The 19,652-nt window shown below is 31.0% G+C and overlaps 1 long non-coding RNA gene across 1 annotated transcript; it reads left to right on the top strand.

Moving 5' to 3' along the window:
- The first annotated feature begins 4,632 nt into the window (after positions 1–4,632).
- Positions 4,633–5,445, top strand: LOC113378674. The gene is made up of 4 exons (XR_003367212.1): positions 4,633–4,757; positions 4,856–5,129; positions 5,227–5,327; positions 5,391–5,445. It is a non-coding gene; the product is annotated as an uncharacterized LOC113378674 (long non-coding RNA).
- Positions 5,446–19,652: the final 14,207 nt, after the last annotated feature.

Genomic DNA, 19,652 nt, shown 5'->3' with positions numbered 1-19,652 from the left:
GCACCGCAGCAGCGGGAAACTTTATCGTTTAGTCCCGTTCTATTCGATGTCGCTGGCTGGCTGGCTGGCTGGCTCTCTGGCTCTGTGTTGGCCCGGACGCGCCCGACCGCTCGAACGCCCCACCGGCCGCCCTACCGCCGGCTACGCTGCTTGTTTTACTCGCACCTCATCTGAATATTGTATGCGTGATATCTCCCAGCTCACTCGGTTTATGATTGTGATAATATCTTCGGGGGAAAGCCACTGACTCCGGTTTCGCCGTTGTTGTTTGTGCGCTCGTGATAATAATATACAGATTTCGACGTTGACGGTTGATACTGAACCACTAAATAAACCTGCACTTTTCAGACTTCACTTGGAAGTTTTTCTTCTAATATTATCTCACACATAGTTTTATTTCTCCTATTATTTACATTTAAAGTCAAATGCTTTATTTTAATCGTAATGTTGAGATCGTAATATTGATATAATATATAATAGATAGATTTTTAAGTAGTGGAACTTTACTTAACAAAACCTAAAGGAACAAAGTTCTGAGTAAATAATTATGCCAGCGTATAAATTTTGCACATATCTTAGATTAAATACTCAATAAGATTACATTCTCAGGAGTGCATTTTTTTCACCAAGTAATACCAACTGCTGTTTATGTTGAATACAAGCAAACTAGCATGAAAACGCCACATCACAACAAAAATCAAATCTAGAGTTAAGGAACTTTTTTGGCTTATAAGACATAATTAAAAATTAACACTCGAAAATATTATTTTGATTTATAAAACGGTAATAATTTCTATCTGGTCATACGGAATAGATCTAATGCATTGGTACAGCGGATACAATCATAACTACTTAGAATGATGACAGGTGCATCCTGGTACGTGAGCAATCAAACTCTGCATGATAAACTGAAGGTGCTTTATAATAAAGACTTTATAAAAACAAGATTCAGTAATTATCATCACAAATTAGGAAATCACCCCAATTAACTCATTGCTTTGCTGCTTCATACACCAGAATTAAGAAGGCTAAAAAAATTATGGCCAATTGATTGATCCAGTAAAATTGTATCTAATAAAATACCCACTGGGGTAACTTTACTTTCTATAATTATGTTTAATTGATGTCAATTTCGGTCATATACTACGGATACTGGCCTACGACCAGAAAAAAATGTTTCTTTTTAAGAAAATTTGATTGATTTTTATAACATAACTTTACTCTTAAAATGTGCAATGATTTATGTATGAGGCTAGAGCCAATATACCAAGATGAGTGTGTAAGGCGCATTTAATATATGCAGTACTTTTTGGTTAGTGACTTCATTTATGCAAAGAGCAGTATGCCGATTAATTTGCAATTTACGTTGGTCCCCAGAAAAAAAAGTATGCAGCCAAACAAAACATGTAAAATTAAACAGAAAAGTGGTGCATGGCATCGTGCTTTAATGCAAATTTCTGGAATTTTTCGTACTCAAAATTGTAAACAGCTCGGAAATGAAAATTTAATTTTTTTATTGAGAATTTAGAACTTTTTGACTTACTTAAACATTTGAAAAAAATTAATAATGTAAAAATAAAAGATCATTTATATCTGTTTTTTTTAGATTTTTTTTGACTAATATCAAAAACTGACTGTCAAACATATTTTTAGATACAAATAGATTTTAGACCGCCAAATGTAATTTTTTTAAACTTTTTTTCTGGATCTCCAAAACCGCTAGACCTGTATTTGCAAAAATGTAATTAATTCTTCATTATACGTCAATACAAGTAAATTCTCGAAGGGATGCTCTGTTCTCTGTTCACACACTTAATTTCCAGCACATCTCCCTAAGAATAGGAATCGAATGTTTTTTATATAATTCAAATCCATACATACATACATATACTACATACACACACATCAAAAATTTTTAAGGCACGCCACAAAAGAACCTATGCAATAATTTTTATTTAAAATTTTTGGAGAATTACTATATTACCCTACGGGAAGTTACTAATTACTAATGTGTGGAGAATAATGAAATTGACAGGACGTTAACGTGAGACTGGTTTGTAAAATTTCTGTGAGGGTATTTTGGTATCGAAATGACATTCGTCCAATTTATCAATTTCAGCAGAATGTGACCACCATGTTTAACACCCTCACTGAATTTAGCAATAGATAAATATCTTTCATAACAACATTTTGCAATAATCCAACGACCGACCATTCGCCTAGGACCTGATTCAACTACTCATCGAGTGGGCGTGTGTAGAAACGACGAGGCCGTCATATAATTAGGCAAATAATTTAAACGCTTCATAAATTACCATCGCTTTGAATCCGAATCGCTCGTTTGCCGGCCAAGTTTGATAGATGCGTTGTGATAGCAGTCAACGCCGTTGCAATTCGCTATTTATGTTAAACGTCTGCGTACAGGCCGCGCACAATAACGCCTGCCAGATTTTATAATAGTCTCTGTAATAGATCATTTTGAAAATAGCCGCGGTCTAATGATGCGCCACATTAACTTCAGAGGTACAAACTTACGGCCCGGAATAACATAATTAACTTTGCGGTAGCATTTAAGCTTTCCTTATGCAATTTATATCGATTTGTTATTTTTGCCAAGAGTAATGAAGTGGCAAATGTATTTAATACGCTACGTCTATCGGCAAAATTATGCGGAAAATGCTGAATTTGTGTTAGGCCTAAAGAGTTGCGCTTATATATTAATAAATACTCACGCACCTAATAAAATTGTTTTTCCCTAAACATTTTTAGTTAATTTTTTACACACAACTTTACATTTAAGACCCACAATCATAAAATAAATCAGTGATATATGTCAAGTAGCTTTTGTTGAATTAACTGTTTTTCATTATACAGTATCATTTTTTAAATTACTGCTACATCAGCGAAGATTGCTAATAATTTATTTATTATTACACAAATTCTAACAATTCTAATATGACAGAGATAAGTAAGTGTTAGATTGTTACAAGTTTGATAGTGTTTAAAAACTTCCTTTATATTTGAGGTGTCATGCCTATATAGGGTAACTGGGTACGGTTGTGCCAGGGTAAGTTAATGACAGTCGTCATAACTGCTAAACTATACTGATCTTGAAATAGAGTCCAAAGGAACAATTTTCTATTATTGCAATGAGTTAGAGTAGAACGCATTGCTTTTAAAGAGACGGAAGCAATTTTTTTGTTCGATTTATTTTAATAACTTTGTTATTTTACTGTAAGTTGAACATCAGCAGATAATTACCAGTAGGGGGAAGTCCCGTAACGCCGGACGGCACCAAGAACCGGACACTCTATTTAACACGTATTATTTAAGCGAGTATAAATCTTTTCATTTCAAAATGCAAGTGAAAGGGGCATGAGGGGCATACAGGTACAGGATCACGCGCCAAGCCTCGCCTGTGACGCACACGGCCACGGCGAGAGCAAACATTTCCTGTTTTAGGCGCAAACTCACGGCGTCACCTAAATATCAATGAAAGTAATTCTAGCATATTTATGTGTTTACATTTGAGTGGCATGCCAAGATAAAAGTTCTACTTGATTGTTATCTGTAAAATGGTAGAATATTATTAGATCTTTTAACCAATTTTAGAAGGTGCCACCAAATGAACGAAAATGACTGTATTGATATTTCTTGTGAGAATTATGTAATTTATTAAAATTATTTAATATTTTTCTGTATGGGAGCTAACGGTCACTACATACCCCCATTTTTCGTATTTCCTTGTCAAAAGGGTAGATGAATAGTGACTTTTTTTGCAATATCTAAGAATATTCGTCAAAGACACATGTGCAGACATTTCAAAGTGTTGAGATGGCTACATATGTGATCAATGCAGGTTATTTTGAAATGTCCGGTACTAGGTGCCACTGTTTAAAATCATATTTTTGATACCAAAGTTTGATTGATAATATTAATGATTTTATAGCAAAGTTTGCGGTTTTGTTAATTTAGTTTGATTTCTAAGTTTATTGTCTAACATAAATCACAATTTAATAAACATTTCGTAAAATATTTTTTGATTTATTTATAAACAACCTTAGGTGTCCGCCACTAGGGGACTTCCGCCTATTTAGTTTTGTTTTGTGTATTTTGTGACATGTCCCATACAGCATGAGACCATCCTGGGAGTATCCCGCTTGTCCGCTACACCGTTGCGATATCGCGCATATCCCACGGAACTTCCTAGCGTTGTTCGCATCGGGACTCCCAAATCGGGATAAGCAAGATGGTCCCATGGACCAACTTGCTTATCCGCAAGATGGGACAGCGGCGAAGGATGAATGTCCCTCTCCCTTTAGCGCGTTGCTAATAGTTCATGTTGTGTGACCATCGGCGCTAGTGTTTCCTTCAAACACTTTAGTTTTAGGTTAAGTTTATTGTTGTAAGGCTTTTTCACAGACATGTCACAGACGCCGAAATATATTTTTATCTTAATTAATATATAATATTACGGGATAAATGCACTGTAAGTATGAATATTATAACTTCAATTGTAATATAGTAAAAATGTTAACATTTTACTAATTATGAGTTTTCTTTTCGTAAAAATGAGGTTAAAATTTTCGCGTGGTAAGATTTAGTGATTTCATTAATATCTTCAATGATATGGGATTACGTTTTCTAAAAAGTTAGCTCTTTGGACCCCATTGGAAACGGATAAAAGAAGCAGAAAAAATAAAAGTGTCTGAGTGTCAAAAAAATGTTCTTCAGTTCCAGAATTTTGGCTTCTTATGGTGAGTTTAAATTTACATATAAATCATAATTATTCAATCAAATTAAATAAATGTAAATGCTTATAATATATATGTATTATATATTGAAATCATTATAGCACAGTCGAGAAGTCTGACAGAAGCGGAGATGCACTTATTGTTAGATGAAGCAAACAACAATGAAGAAATATATGAATTCCATATGACTGAATAAATATGATGAAAGGAATAAGCAAACGTTATACTCTCATCATGTAATCAGAGTAAGAATCAATGCTTTATTTTGTCAGTTCCGTCACCTATGACTGATTACATTCACCGAGGAAGCTGTTGTATAAGTGATATCAGTACCGAGAAAATGTGGTACTTCATTATATGTGAATAAAGTAAATGGTATATATATTATTAAATAATTTGTATTATATTATACCCAAATATTAGAGTTTTGATATACAAATTAGTAATAATAAGATATTTATTTCAATGCTAGATGCAGAATTTTTTGAGAGCAGTTGACTAAAGATATTATCCAGACAGGAGCGAGAAGAAAGTGCAAATTTTGTGACAAGCTGACTCGAGAAATCGATAGAGGTATTTTGTAAGAACATATGTTTCGCTATTAGTGAGATGTAACCAATCTTCTACTAATTACAGATTATCGAGTTTTTAAAAATTGTGCTCATGCCTAACAAAGTGTTATTTCGCAGACAACTAAGTATTGGCTCTGACTCATTCGTGTATATATATATACATATATATATATATACACATATATATATATATATATATATATATATATATAAATGTAATGTGTGTACTTGTTTTTATGTTGATCAGCTTTAATTATTTGTTTTGTTTCAGAAAAGCAATGCAGTTTTGAGGCAGTATTATATTTATAATTTATAATTCATTAAAGTTGTATTTTATAAACTAATTTTGAGAAATAAACTTTTTTTCAAAAAATGACCTCTTTCTTATTATATTTTAAGTAAAAATATTATTTTTAGCTAGAAAGTATGAATTAAAATGCCCCAGAATTAAGTACAATGCATGTCCGATTCCTATCCTATTCCTATCCTATTTACGGACGGAGTATCCCGCGCGGGATATCCTGTGGCTATCTCTAGGGGCGGACATATTTACAGTTCAGGGATAAGGCTTGGACAAGCGGGACGTACCGTTGGATGGTCCTGCGGACGAAGAATGTCCGCATGCGGATAGTCTAGGGATGATCCATAGATCATCTCGTGCTGTCTGGTGTGAAAAACACGTGTTTCTTATCCAAGAAAAAATTTACTTAACTAAGACAAAATACGAAAGAGAAAGAAAAAGAAGAATTGGATTAATAACAGCAAGTAATACTTCAGTAATTCAACAAGATGACCAAAGATTTCGCAAAGATTTCTTGTTAACATTTTTTTTTATTATATATTGTTATATTAGCAAGCTTTGTTTCAATGATTATGTTGTGTTGTGTTGCACACTGACAATAGAAGTCCTTATAAACCATTTTAGTGATTAAAGATATTGTTTTTTACTCTATATTTATGGCTGCCACAACCGTCCTGAGGGTGTGAACGGTTGTGATAGTCACTCTTTTTTGTAGGATTTGATTTGATAAATCGTATTTGTAGACAGTATTTCGGCATTTCGACGTAGATAAATGTTTAAATTACCATTTAATTTACTTTCATCTTATCAGCTATCTGGTAAATTGACAAAATTATTGCTGATCAAACAAAAATGGCACGATCGTAACCAGTCTGATACAGAGCTTGATATAGTTTTGATTTAATACTAAATTTGTTTAATCATATAAATTATAATTAGGTTTTATTAAATCATCAATAAAATCGAGAAATATGTAGCATATTTACAAATGTCAATATATAGCAAAATTTTCGTAGCGCGTAAGAGATAATAATAAAATAACTAATCTTAGAAGGTATTATTTGTATTTAATTTTTTATTTATGAGTTGTCAGGTCTGATCTTTCTTAATAAAATATAAAAAAATATATAAAAAATTCTTTAGTAAGATTTTCTCCTTAAGTCAAAGCAATGTATTACGAAATATTAATACCTGCAGAATAAACAAGCGTAAATATAATTTAAACAAATATCATATTATGCTGTCAAATCAAACATCAACAAAGTTCTGATTCATATAATTAAAGGAAACATCAAGGCCGAAAGAGCTATACGACGTCGAAGCGCGTATTCTCCAAGGAACATTTTCGTTCAGTGGAAGAGAAATTTGTCGCGTAAAATATGTTTCGCCAGTGAAATTTCCCAAAGGATGAATTCACAGCAAAAGATATGTAACCCTTGAGAAATTTTTTAAATTTCTTCAGCTCAACACCTTTCGTATTGAAATAAAATTGTATTTAAATTCAAATTCTTTATTTATGTTTACGGAAATTGAATTATAATTTTAATATGATAATAAAATAATTTATATTTGCGTTCAATTTGTATTGTATTTTATTTGGTTTATTATTATTATTATTATTTATCCGCTTTTTGAGATTTCAAAAAAGTCTTATGTTTAGACAAAGTCTGTATTTATGGTAAGTTTATATTACTGCTTGTAATTAAAAAATATGATAAAATGAAAATAAATTAAATTTGTTGGTATTGGTATTTTGCCTTGAGGCAAGTTACATGAACTTCTCAAAATATGTAAATAATCGACTTAATGAATAAAAAAAATATTAATTTATGAGTGATTAAAAGTATTCCAAGTGGATTTATGACACATAATTGTAAACAAACGAAGACGTTAGCTCAGACACTAAGTATTTTCTAAAAGCTAATTGTCAAAAATCAACCATTTTTATAATTGAACCAGTTTCCATAAGACCTTAATAGTTTAGTATGTTCATTACGACCAAGTACTCTATCGTTATACCAAGTAAATCGTATAATTTTAATTTTAACAAATGTCAAAAAAACTACTCGTTTTCTTAAACTTCGATAAATTTTTAAAATTAAACTACTTATCGTAAGGCATTAATATTTTAGCAAGTTCTATAAGACCATGATATACATGGCCAAAAAAAGTTCCATAATCGGTAGAAGAAAATCGGTACATTTTCTTCTAAAACTAATCAGTATCATTCCCAACTAATATCTTTCGAACAGTTTTTGATTTATTCAAATCGATTCGGTAGTATATATGAGCTTAATAAATAAAGCTTTCCAAATTACAAAGAAACGACTCGAAAGATCGTACATCAAAAATGGCTTTTAAAATTCTGTTGTAGGTTCAGGCATTTTTGAGCAAACGCCGATAAAAAGTCTAATTTTAAGAAACGCCAAAAAAACGATACTAATTTTTGCAAACTTTGACAAATTTTTTGCAAACGACTTCTCGTAAGTTCGTAATATTTTAGTATGGCCTAGAAGACCATGATATCGATCATTAAAAATTATTCATTAAAATCTTCGAAAAAAAAATTTTAACACTTTATTGCAAGAAAACGGCCCGGCCGATCTTTACCAAAAACTAATCAGGTCGATTCCCAACCAATATTTTTCGAACGATTTTTGAATTTTCAAAATCCATTCAGAATTGCGAGCTAAAACGTGTACGAAAATTTTTTCACTTTTTTGCTATTTACGAAGAAACGGTTAGGCCAATCGTCGCACTAAATTGATAAACTCTAGTCCTCATCGAAATACATCGAATGGCTTTCAAATGTTTGAAATCGGTGCAGCTGTTTTTGAGAAAATATGCTTTGTTCTATTTTTTAAAAAATGTCACATAGTACTTAGGGTAAAATAGGACAGCCAGGTGGTAAACAGATCCATTGGGTTATTCTTAATTTTGAAGGATTTTTACAAAATGATAACTACAATTTTTTACAGAATTAACATAGTATACAACCTCGATCTGGTATTTCGTCAAAAATATTTGTCAACAGAGTTGGAATAACTATTAATCCATTATTAATATTATTAACTTTTTATAGCAATGGCTGATTAGATATATTTTTCAACTCTGTTTCCAAAGATTGTAGTTAAAAAAAAAAATCTGACTTTACTTTTTTTGAGATATTGGTAGTAAACATTTTTATTTTATCTTTAAGCTTTGCTTTAAGCTTTAACTTTAATAATAATAAATAATTTTGTCAGCATTTATATATTAGTTATATTGTATATGTGACAACAGTTTTCTTTTAAAAATGAGAAGACCTAAAAAGTGCGATTTTGATAGTTTCACTGCACTTCTCTTATTATAGCTAAAGAATCAACAGTATTTCTTCATGTTTAGCGTCACAAATATTTCAGGTTTTTTCTACAGTAAAGTAAAAAAATATTTTTATTTTTAATAAAATAATTTAACTCACATTCATATAGGTACTTATCGTTATCATTGTAATGAGGTATTTATTATAATTCGTTTCTTTCTCGTTGTTGATACCAATTAATGCGATATACAATGATACTTCTATATAACGTCGACAATAAATGCAAACAACTGCACGAATAAAACGAGCGTCAAAAATCATTTCTGTGTTCTGTCATAATAGAAACGAGTCGAAATTTTTCACAAATGCATTTTACTCATGTTGTGTCGTACGCAATTCAAATTTGTTTAACGCAATGGTTTTGCGGAAAAAGTTATGCAATTTACTTCATTGTAAAAATGAGAATAACTACGAACAGCGAGGCATCATTGTTAATTCATTAGATCAGTTTTCATTTGCTGATTGAGATGGCACGCATGTGCAAATGTACAATAGATGACATGTTGATAGTAGGAAATATATGTGTACCTGACAATAATGATTTTATGATGTTTGATTTTATTATATTAAGTTGTTTAATATATTATAGTTTATTGTACATCTGTTCACACACTTCAATCATACTTATATATTAGAAAAAAAAACTCACAAAGTTTGATTATGAGCTTTTAAGTGCAACTCAGAGCTTTGGTGAAAATGTAGCCAAATTTGGTTAGTTTTTACCAACGTTGTTCATTTAAGTTTTGGAACCGTAACCGTAAATAACATTCCTAGGACCACACTGAAAAAATGACATAATTGCATCGTTTTCAAGAATTAATACTATTTGTTGAACTGTGAATTTAACTTGTTTAAAATTGGTCCACATTCAGAGACTCTTCCTTAAAAAAATGCACTAAAGCGTGTTGGCAAATTCCATCAAAAGTTGGCGTATTTAATAAGAATTGTAAAATGGTGAAATACTTGGTAGTTTCATAATAAAGAAATTGAGAAAAATGTACAAATTTAATATTGACACAATTTTTGCTAATGCATTTCATTATTAGTAATTTACGCATATTGAGCTTGCGGGTAGGACAAACATTTGAACTGATTGTGAATGAAATGCACTAGCAAATATTATGTCATTTTTGTTTTAATTTTTTTATTATGAAACTGTCGAGTATTGCACCATTTTACGATCAATCCTGATTAAATGCCTCAACATTTAAAAAAACTGGCTTCACAAAGTCAACGAATTTTGAAAAATTTAAATTTATAGTCTAACGAAGTTTTAAAACTTGGGACTAATGAGGTACATTATTTTTGACTGTAGTCCTAGAAATGTTATTTACTTACGATTACGGATACTAAGTTTATGAACAAAATTAATGAAAATTAACCAGAATAACCAAAAATGGTCACATTTTAACCAAAAATTTGGGTTGAACTTATTTTATAATAATATGCTTTCGTTCGTTCAACTTCATGAAAATGCGCACGAATACATACACGGTGTATATGCTGAGAGTGTGGCCATTTTTTCAAACTATAATGATCTTTTATATTTGACATTGGCTTTTAAGCTCATAATTTTTAAACTACATTAAATGCATATTTTTTAATTTTTCATTGTAGTTTTATTATCAATACTATCACCCCGTTTCGGTTTGACGTTTGACGTATGTCAAATATAAAAGATCATTAAAGTTTGAAAAAATGGCCACACTCTCAGCACATACATCGTGTCTATATTCGTGCGCATTTTCATGTAGTTGTATAACCGATTTCCAACGAAAGCATATTATTATTAAATATTATTACCAACATATATGGAGAAGTACATGTAACTTTCCTCAAAGAAAAATGCCACTTCCATCTAGTTTATAAAGTTTTATTATATAATATGCGTAGCGTAGTATTAATTTATTTTATAACATTGATGACGCACTTTGGTGTTTACGTTTCCAAATAGAGAAATTAGTTCGTACATTCTTTCATAATTGAGGCGGGTATAAACTTTGTTCATAAAACGCAGTTCAAATCATTATTTGATCAAATTTTTATAGATGTACTAGCAGTGCCCGATTACGAATTGCTGTGTTATGCATATAAATAAAAATCTAAACAAAAATGCGATTGCTTGTTGAGCTGTATTGGATGCATCATCGAGTGAAACATCCCATTCAGCATCATAACATATAATATAAGCTTATAACTATATCAGTAGTAATTATACTGTAAGAACTATACAACATGCATCACAACACATAACAGATCGATCAGGCAACCAGCTATCGAAATATGTTCAGAAAATTTTCCAATAATTTCCTAAATATGTTTATTTGCATTTTTTTCTAAAAGAATTCATCTGTCTCTGTCAATTTGTCATCATGAGCGATTTTTTAAACAAATAGCTATTATTTACGAAATTCTAAATACAAATTTTAACATCACACATTGTCATGCATCCACTTTTACATATTTAGATTTGTAAATATTTATGAATAATGAATTCAGCATGATATAATTTGAATAAAGTTTTAGTATCGTTGTTAATTCGCATATGACGCCGAATGAATCACGAGAGCGATCATCGTTTCAGCGATTATGCCATCTAATCTCAGATCCGCTGGCGAAGACAAAGCATCCACGGTTATTATATTATCACACCTCCTTCACAAGTTCGAAGAGCGACACACCGTACTCCGCAACCGGGGGCCTTGGGTGTACCATAAACTCTGTAAATTTACACAAAACATCTCACAGCACGATTGCTCCCTAAAACTCAACCCGCAAATGTGTCGGAGCGGTATCACACACAACCCGCCCTCGGGTTAGTCGTGCATTGTTCTAACACCACCCCCTGTAGGATGACCTCCTTCCATCCGAACATGACGCGATTCCAAAACTTCATTATTTTCATTCTCTCAATCATTTATTTGAAATATTAGGCCGGGGCACAAAGGTCCAGTTTGAATTTGTGCAATTATATTGTTAAAACCAAGCCAAATATATTACAACAAATAACACATATCTAACAAACAACTATCTAACTATGTTCAGTAAAGTTCTCAACTAATTCATCATTGTAGAGATGTTTTTCTTCACCGGTTTAAAAAAAATTTCACCTGGTCCTTTTCCATAGACGGGCTAAAATGGGACAACCAGGGTTTAAACAGGCCCAAAAATCATATTTTTAATTCAAAATAAATTTTACGAAATAATAGCTACATTATTTATCATTGCAGAACATACATTTCTTGGGTACATTTTTTACAGGGACAACACTGTATATGACCTCGATATGGTATTTCGTAAGAGTTGGAATAACTAATATTTAACTTATCTCTTATAGAGTAGTTTTTTTTAACTTAGTACACTTTTTTATTTACTATTTTTGTTTGCCTGGGTAAAGGTTGAGTTGTTTCTTTTACCCCACCTAGGAGAAAGCTTTTATAGAGGTTATAAAAAAACTATTAAATCCAATTTCAAATCAATACTGCATCTTATAAAACAATTAAATAACATAATCAAAAATTATATTAATGACTTTTAAACTAAATAACAGTTTTTACAACCAAAAACACTAACAACGAAAAAAATACTTTTATTATGGATTTTCAAACATTGCCGTTTATCTCTCGATGCTTTACAATTTTACACTTTTTAACTTTTTGTAGGGTTAGTTATATTAATCGCAAAAAAAATTTTGCTTATCTTTGTTTCGAAAGTTTCTGAACATTTTGGCAGTATGCCTTAAAAATATGGATCTTTGTGTGTGCATCTTAGAAAAAATAGATCTATGTGTAGTATGTTTGCAATGGATTTGTATTAACGGAGAGATAAGGTAGTTACTTATTGGAAAGGGCAGATTCAGCCTTTTTGGAGATACGTGCAAAAAACAGCATATTCTGAGAGAACGGAGTATGCCATGGTTTAAAATTATTTTGCTTGTATTAATGGCGTGAAGAAATGATTAGTTTTTGAGAAAGGTAGGTCCAAAGGTTTCAAAATTTTTAAAAAAAATCAAAATTTCTTAAAAACCTATTTTTTTTAATACCAAATATTTACATTTTTTACATATCGAACATGACTTAGATTTTAATATTCAAAAATATACAAAATTTAGATTTTTGAAAATTCTAACGCTTTAAGTGTGTACGTAAAAAATAATTTTAACTTTGCAATTCAGTTTACATAAGATATATGCGACAAAGTCTTCTTTTGCATGATGAAATATGAGATTACGACTTTCATTCTAAGTCAGCTAGATTAGGTTTTGGTAATTTACTTTTCTGGTAAGCATATATAAAAGTTATTGCCTAATTTATAAACTCCTATTTAAATAGAACAATAATTATTGTCTATAAAATACCAATAATGAATATTGCAGTATTTATAATAATCTATTTGAAAACATTTAAAACAATTGCAATCATTGATCGATTTTTATTGAAAACTCATTATTTTTATTCCTGGAATATTTAACTACGGTCCGGAAAGTTCCAGAATTTTGTCTTCAGGCATGATGCCATGCACCACTAGTTAACTTCACGGTGAGTTTTGTTATCGTCCAAAAATCAAAATTGAAAATTTTACCAGCGGCAAGTTCCAGCATATTGCCTCAAGACACCATGTCTTGAGGCGAATTGCTGGAGTTTGCCGCTGTAGTTTTTACTTGATGTTGTACTTTTCAAGATTTTGATCCAATAGTGAAACATTGACGATTGATGAACGCACTTAATGTAGATTGAAATACTGAAAAATTACTTGAAATATTCCAAACATTACATTGCTTGGATAGTTTGATCCTTAACACATAATTATATTTACAATTTACAAGGATCTGTGATTTTGGGGAGCACTGGGGCCAAGGATCCATCCGCTTGTGCAACCCATCCTCTGTATCGCGTTTGGGTTCATGTAATATGCACGGGGCAATCATCGCGCTGCGTTATGACTGCTGAATATTTGATGCTAACAGTCGAACCACAGCTCGCCAATATGTTGCCTGCTTGATATTAGTTTCGTAGTCTTCCTCATCTGATGTTTGCTACGATAGTTTATATCTAAACTAGTTATATTATCTGCCCCAACCGATTTACAGCGTTATGTTAATAATTGGGTACAGGCTAGGAAAAATATATAACAACTCCATCTTTTCCAACTTCAAAAGTTTTTATAATTGTTAAAATACATTAACTATTTGTAAGATAATGTTTATTTTTTTCAAAAATTAGTTGTCCTTCAATCGAGCAATTAGTTTGACTATTTCCTTGCAAAGCCTGGATCGAATTACCGCAAAACTATTTGGACACTATTAATTCCTACTAATATATTCCAACCGATTTAGAGCGTCAACAATTGGGTAGAGGTTAGGACTCGATAGGCTCACATATTTTACCTGCGACTCGCTTAAGATAAATTAAGCGATTTCCGAAGATTATTAAATCGTTAAATAATAACTAAAAAACTAATTTATTAAGTATACTTCGTAATTTATCTCGTTCTTAATATAGTAGGTATTAAATCCATTTACGATTGCATTGTTTCAGTGATAGGCTTTAAAAATGATTTTCAAGTTGTTTTTTTTAGGATATCTTTAATGTTATAACACTAAAAAGAATAATCCTTTTCAGTTTTTTTATTTAATAGTCATTGATTGAAAGCATTATTAATTTATTATTATCTCTTATTTGTGAGTCCACGTAACTTTTCAGGTCACATTCAAAATTTTTCGATATTTTACCAAATAATTGTGCTTTTTTCGTGAGGTGACGCATAAATCTTAGTTCCGCAACGTATCAATATTTGTGACGATTTTTCAATTATAATAGTAAATTATCATAATATTTAGTAAGAAAACTGGCAACGGTTGTTCCAGGGTACGGTAGTGCCAGTCGTCATAACAGCATAACTATACTGATTTTGAAATAGGGTCCAAAAGGAGAAAGATGAAGTATGATTGTTCAAACAAGTTTACATTATTGCTTTGAGTCAACGACCTACATTAACTTGGTCTGTAGACCGCACTGCTTTTAAAGAGCCAAAAGTATGTTTTTTGTTCAATTTTTTTTAATAACTGTTACTTGTGTACGGGTAGATCACTTTGCTTTTATGTTGTATGTCGAACATCAGTAAATAATTATCAGTTATTAGTTTTAGGTGTCTTTTTTGGGCGAATATTAAACAGAAAAAGAAAAGTTTTTTTTGAACAGCAATCAGAACCTTACGTCCTATGAGCTGTTGGGCTGAAACTTCTCCTTACTTCGTATTTTTTAGGTGGTAACCCAATGGTTAATCCATCCATTATTATAATTAATCTAATAGGGCTGACATTTTATTGGTGCAGCAATGACGGGCAAGGGCTATTTTCACTTGGAAACATATTGCTATCTTTATTTTCAAGTGAAAATCGTTGTCACTGCTGCCTGACAACAGGCTGCTAAAAGTGGGTATCGAACCCGGGACCTCTAAAACAAGTCCCGTCGCTCTTAACGGGCGAGACCAAAAGAAAAATATAACTCAACAAAGTCAAAATACGATAGAGAAAAGAAAAGAAAAATTTAATTCACAAAGAAAAATTCTCTTCGTAATCTTCGTAATCGTCTCTCTCTTCGTAAATTTGTTGAAACTTTTTTTTTGTTATATATTGTTATATTTATAGGTTTTTTTTGAATGATTATGATGTGTTACATATTTTTGACATTAAAAGTCATTATAAATCAGTTTGGTGTTTAGACCTATTGTTTTTAACCAATTTTTATGTCTGTCACAACCGTCCTGGAGGAATGGACGGTTGTGATATTTGCTCTTTTTTTAATAATTTGATTTTATGACTACAATAGTATTTTTTAAATAATATTCAAAGGCTTTATAAAACATAAATAAATGTCAATAATCAATAAAATATATATCATCGGTTTCATTTCACAGTCAATTAAACGGCAATGATTTTGAAAGCTGTGATATATCCTTATCGCGTTTAGGATTTAATGAAAAGCTCTGTAATCATAATTATAGCAAAGGAGTCTGTGTTTTCGCAGCAGCCGCGGATTAATTAGTGCGTGATAAATATATCAGAAAGCAATTTCAGAACAGCCGCGCATTTAACAATAATTCATTCTAAACGAGACAGCCACCCACCTTTGACTAATTGTAGTATTTTTAAAGCTGTCACGCGTACTCTGAACGTTTCATTAGTTCTTAGAAAAGATTTTCAACGCAATCTTGCATGTGTTCGTGATGTCTTCAAAAGATTAATGAACATATGAATGGATATATGGAAAAATATTTATATTCATACATATACAAGGGTACATATGCAAGGCAGTATAGTTCTGCAATATATGATATAAAGGAGTAAATTTTTATTATATACTTAATTTACGATTGTAAATAATAATATGTTTTATGTTGTTAACTCAGGCTGCAGTGATAATGATAATTTCTGATCACAAGATACAAGTGGGTTTAAAAACTTACAAAAATGTTTCCGCATATAAATTTCTATAATATTTTAACAAATTACTACTTTTTCCAATTTTTTTTATCACAAACACAGTTTATTTTCACTTAATTTTCAAAAGTAGAGAGCTTTAAAAAATTATGTTGTACATATGCATTATTAATTACTGATTGTATTTCCGAGTGACTTACTTCCAGGAATTGGTAAATGACAATTAAAATTGTTAATTTAGTCTGAAAATGACTGGGAACTTATCAATAAAATTATTAATAATACTATTTATGGTTATAATATACAACCCATCTATACATCTTATCGATCAACTAACTATATATATATATATATATATATATATATATACTCGTATATATATATATATATATATTTATATATATATACACTAATTGTGTCATAATGTTCGTCGCAATACTCTTCCGAAACGGTTTGACCGATTTTTATGAAATTGTGTAATCGCGATCATTATGAGAATCGGCCAACATCTATTTTTCATATCTCTAAGTGGTAAGGGTTAACCACGTTTAAGATTTGTACTAAAATTTTAGACCAACTTTTTGCGTTTATTTTAACAATTTATAACTAAAGACGCAGCTCTAAATTTTCACCCACCAAACGCAAACTCCAAACTCCAAAATGTGTAGAAGGTCCACCGATGATGCCAACAATATGTAGGTTCTTCCTGCTCAAACAAATTTGTTACCGTGCTGTGAAGGCTGAACAGTATAAACTGACGAAGACGTGTGATGAATTCATTTATTACATGATTTCTTGTACTCTTTACATATAACTTAACTTAACAACTAAACTTGAATACAACTGAATTTGTTTAACTTAAATACGACCCCATTGATAACTAAAATGCAGCAGCCTCATGATGGACTGAAGGCTAAATTACAACTGACTCATATTAATCTGTACTTTATGGAAACTAAATGACGACTGCCTCCTGAATGCGTCATTGCATGCCTTTTTATCAGCTGGCCTTCCTCCTATATAACATTTAACGACTTGTTTAATATTATTGCATAGTGCAACTCGATGCTTTACTTAGTTGTTACTGCGTATTTTGTGGGCTTGTCAAGGATATCTTGAGCATTAAATTTGTAGCATGAGTAATTCACTACAACTGCGTAGTTTGTATTCTGACCGTTAAAGTAGTTTTATAATATTATTTATAATTATTACATATGGGTGCATTCTCACTACAATTTCTTCAGTGATTATCGCCTTTTGTGGGCATACCTAAAACATACACTGATAACTATTAGACATAATAGCTAATGGTTAATCCATGGGTTGCATCTCTCAAAAAAAAAAAGAAAACATTCAGGTTAAGTCATAAAAACAAACGGCTTATAGGACAATCTAAGTCCTTAAGAACTACTTAAGTTCTGATTGCTGTTGAAACAAATACAAATAAAAAATAACAATCTTATAGAGTTTTTATATTGGAATTCAACAGTTTTCAAACTCCCCAATTCGATTTATAATTTTTATTATTTACATTCTTTTTTATTTCTCATCTATTTTTATCCAAAATAAAAATAAATTAAACGTAAACACTTACTTGTTTTTAAATTGGCCCAGCCATAAGCTTCTGTTCTTTTTAATGAGACTATTTACAAACAGACTTACTTAATTATGTACTTCTCGTTTGTATCAGGCTAATTATTATGTAAAACATGGTAATGATGAATATATAACGATAATCTGGCACAATGGAGATACCTTGTGTTTGCGATATTGCTCAATCAGTATTAATAGTTCGCCGTTCCGAGTTGTTTGACGTTGCTTTAGGTGTCTAATTATGTTCATTACTGCGCCCGAACTCCACTCACACACCCGCCCGTGTGTGTGCGCGAGCTGATGCGACCATCTATGCTCCTCAACGTCCACGAGGATCCAGTGCCGAATATATGATTCAGAAATAATTTTAATTTTACTTTTTTTTAATAATTTGTTTTTTTAAAGAAATTTGTTCAGGTTACTATTTCTAATATGGAATGCAGAAACTTTCTCGTGTAGGGTGGAGCGAGTCTTATAGGTACGCGGATAAAATGGTCCGTCAATATTTCAAAAACAAGTAAAGATAAAAAAAATTTAACAACAATATTTAAAAGTAGAGAGATAAAGAAATATCACCAGCCATCACCTCGGTTCTAACGACATTGCTAGCGGGAGATAAACAGCTTTGAAAATCCACAACAAAAGTAATTTATTTCATTGTTCAAAAGGATTAACCTTGAATCATTACCCTGACAAAGGTATAAACAATAAAAAATAGTAAATAATGAAGTAAATTAAACTAAAAAGTAAATTTACAAGGGGTAAATAAAATAATTATTCCACAAATTCGGGAGAATATTTCTCACTAAGTATCAGATCAATGTTATATACAGTGTAAAAAATATACTATGTAAAAATGTACCATTAAAATTCATATTTTGTATTGGTTGAATAATTTAGCTATTATTTCGTAAAATCTATTGAAAATTAAAAATAACACATTGAACCTGTTTCCTGTTTGCCACCTGGCCATCCCATTCTACATGACTTATGAAATGCAAAAAATGCATTTCTACAATGATGAATTAGCTGAGAGTTTTACTAAACATAGTCGTTTATAGTTGTTTGTTTGATATGTGTTGTAATAATAGTGTTTTAGTTTTATATTTTATGCTAAAATAGTACAAAGTTTTTTCATACTTAATATTTGTCTGATAATGAGTGAAAATAGTTAATAACTTTAGGACTACAGAATTAAATGATATAGGACAAAATAATGCTTTTAAATGTCTGGTGCAAATTGTTGTTTAGACCTTTCAATATTGAATTTGATGTGGGGTATGAGGTGGGGCACAAAAGCCCCTATTTGACTTTCAGTAACTATACTGTCTAAACGAACTGAAATACATCACAACACATAACTAGTAAAAAAACAACTATCAAGCTATGTTCAATAAACTTCCTAGATAATTGCTATATATACAAATGTTTTGAAGCTATTTTTCTAAAATTTGTCATCTGTCTCTTTTTGGGCAAACAGATCCAATGATTTACTTTAAATTTTAAAGAGATTTTAATGAATAGTAGCTAAATTTAATGGGTGCACATTTTTACAAAGATTACATCGTATATAAACTTGAACTGGCATATCGTCCAAAATATTCAACAACAGATTTGGAACAACTCCTAA

The sequence above is a fragment of the Ctenocephalides felis genome, unplaced genomic scaffold (assembly GCF_003426905.1).
Source record: "Ctenocephalides felis isolate EL2017-DRISC unplaced genomic scaffold, ASM342690v1 CF-g0.4_SCAFFOLD_01886, whole genome shotgun sequence".
Taxonomy (NCBI): Eukaryota; Metazoa; Arthropoda; class Insecta; order Siphonaptera; family Pulicidae; genus Ctenocephalides; species Ctenocephalides felis.
Note: the sequence above shows the minus strand (reverse complement) of the source record. Positions and strands in the feature narration are given on the sequence as shown.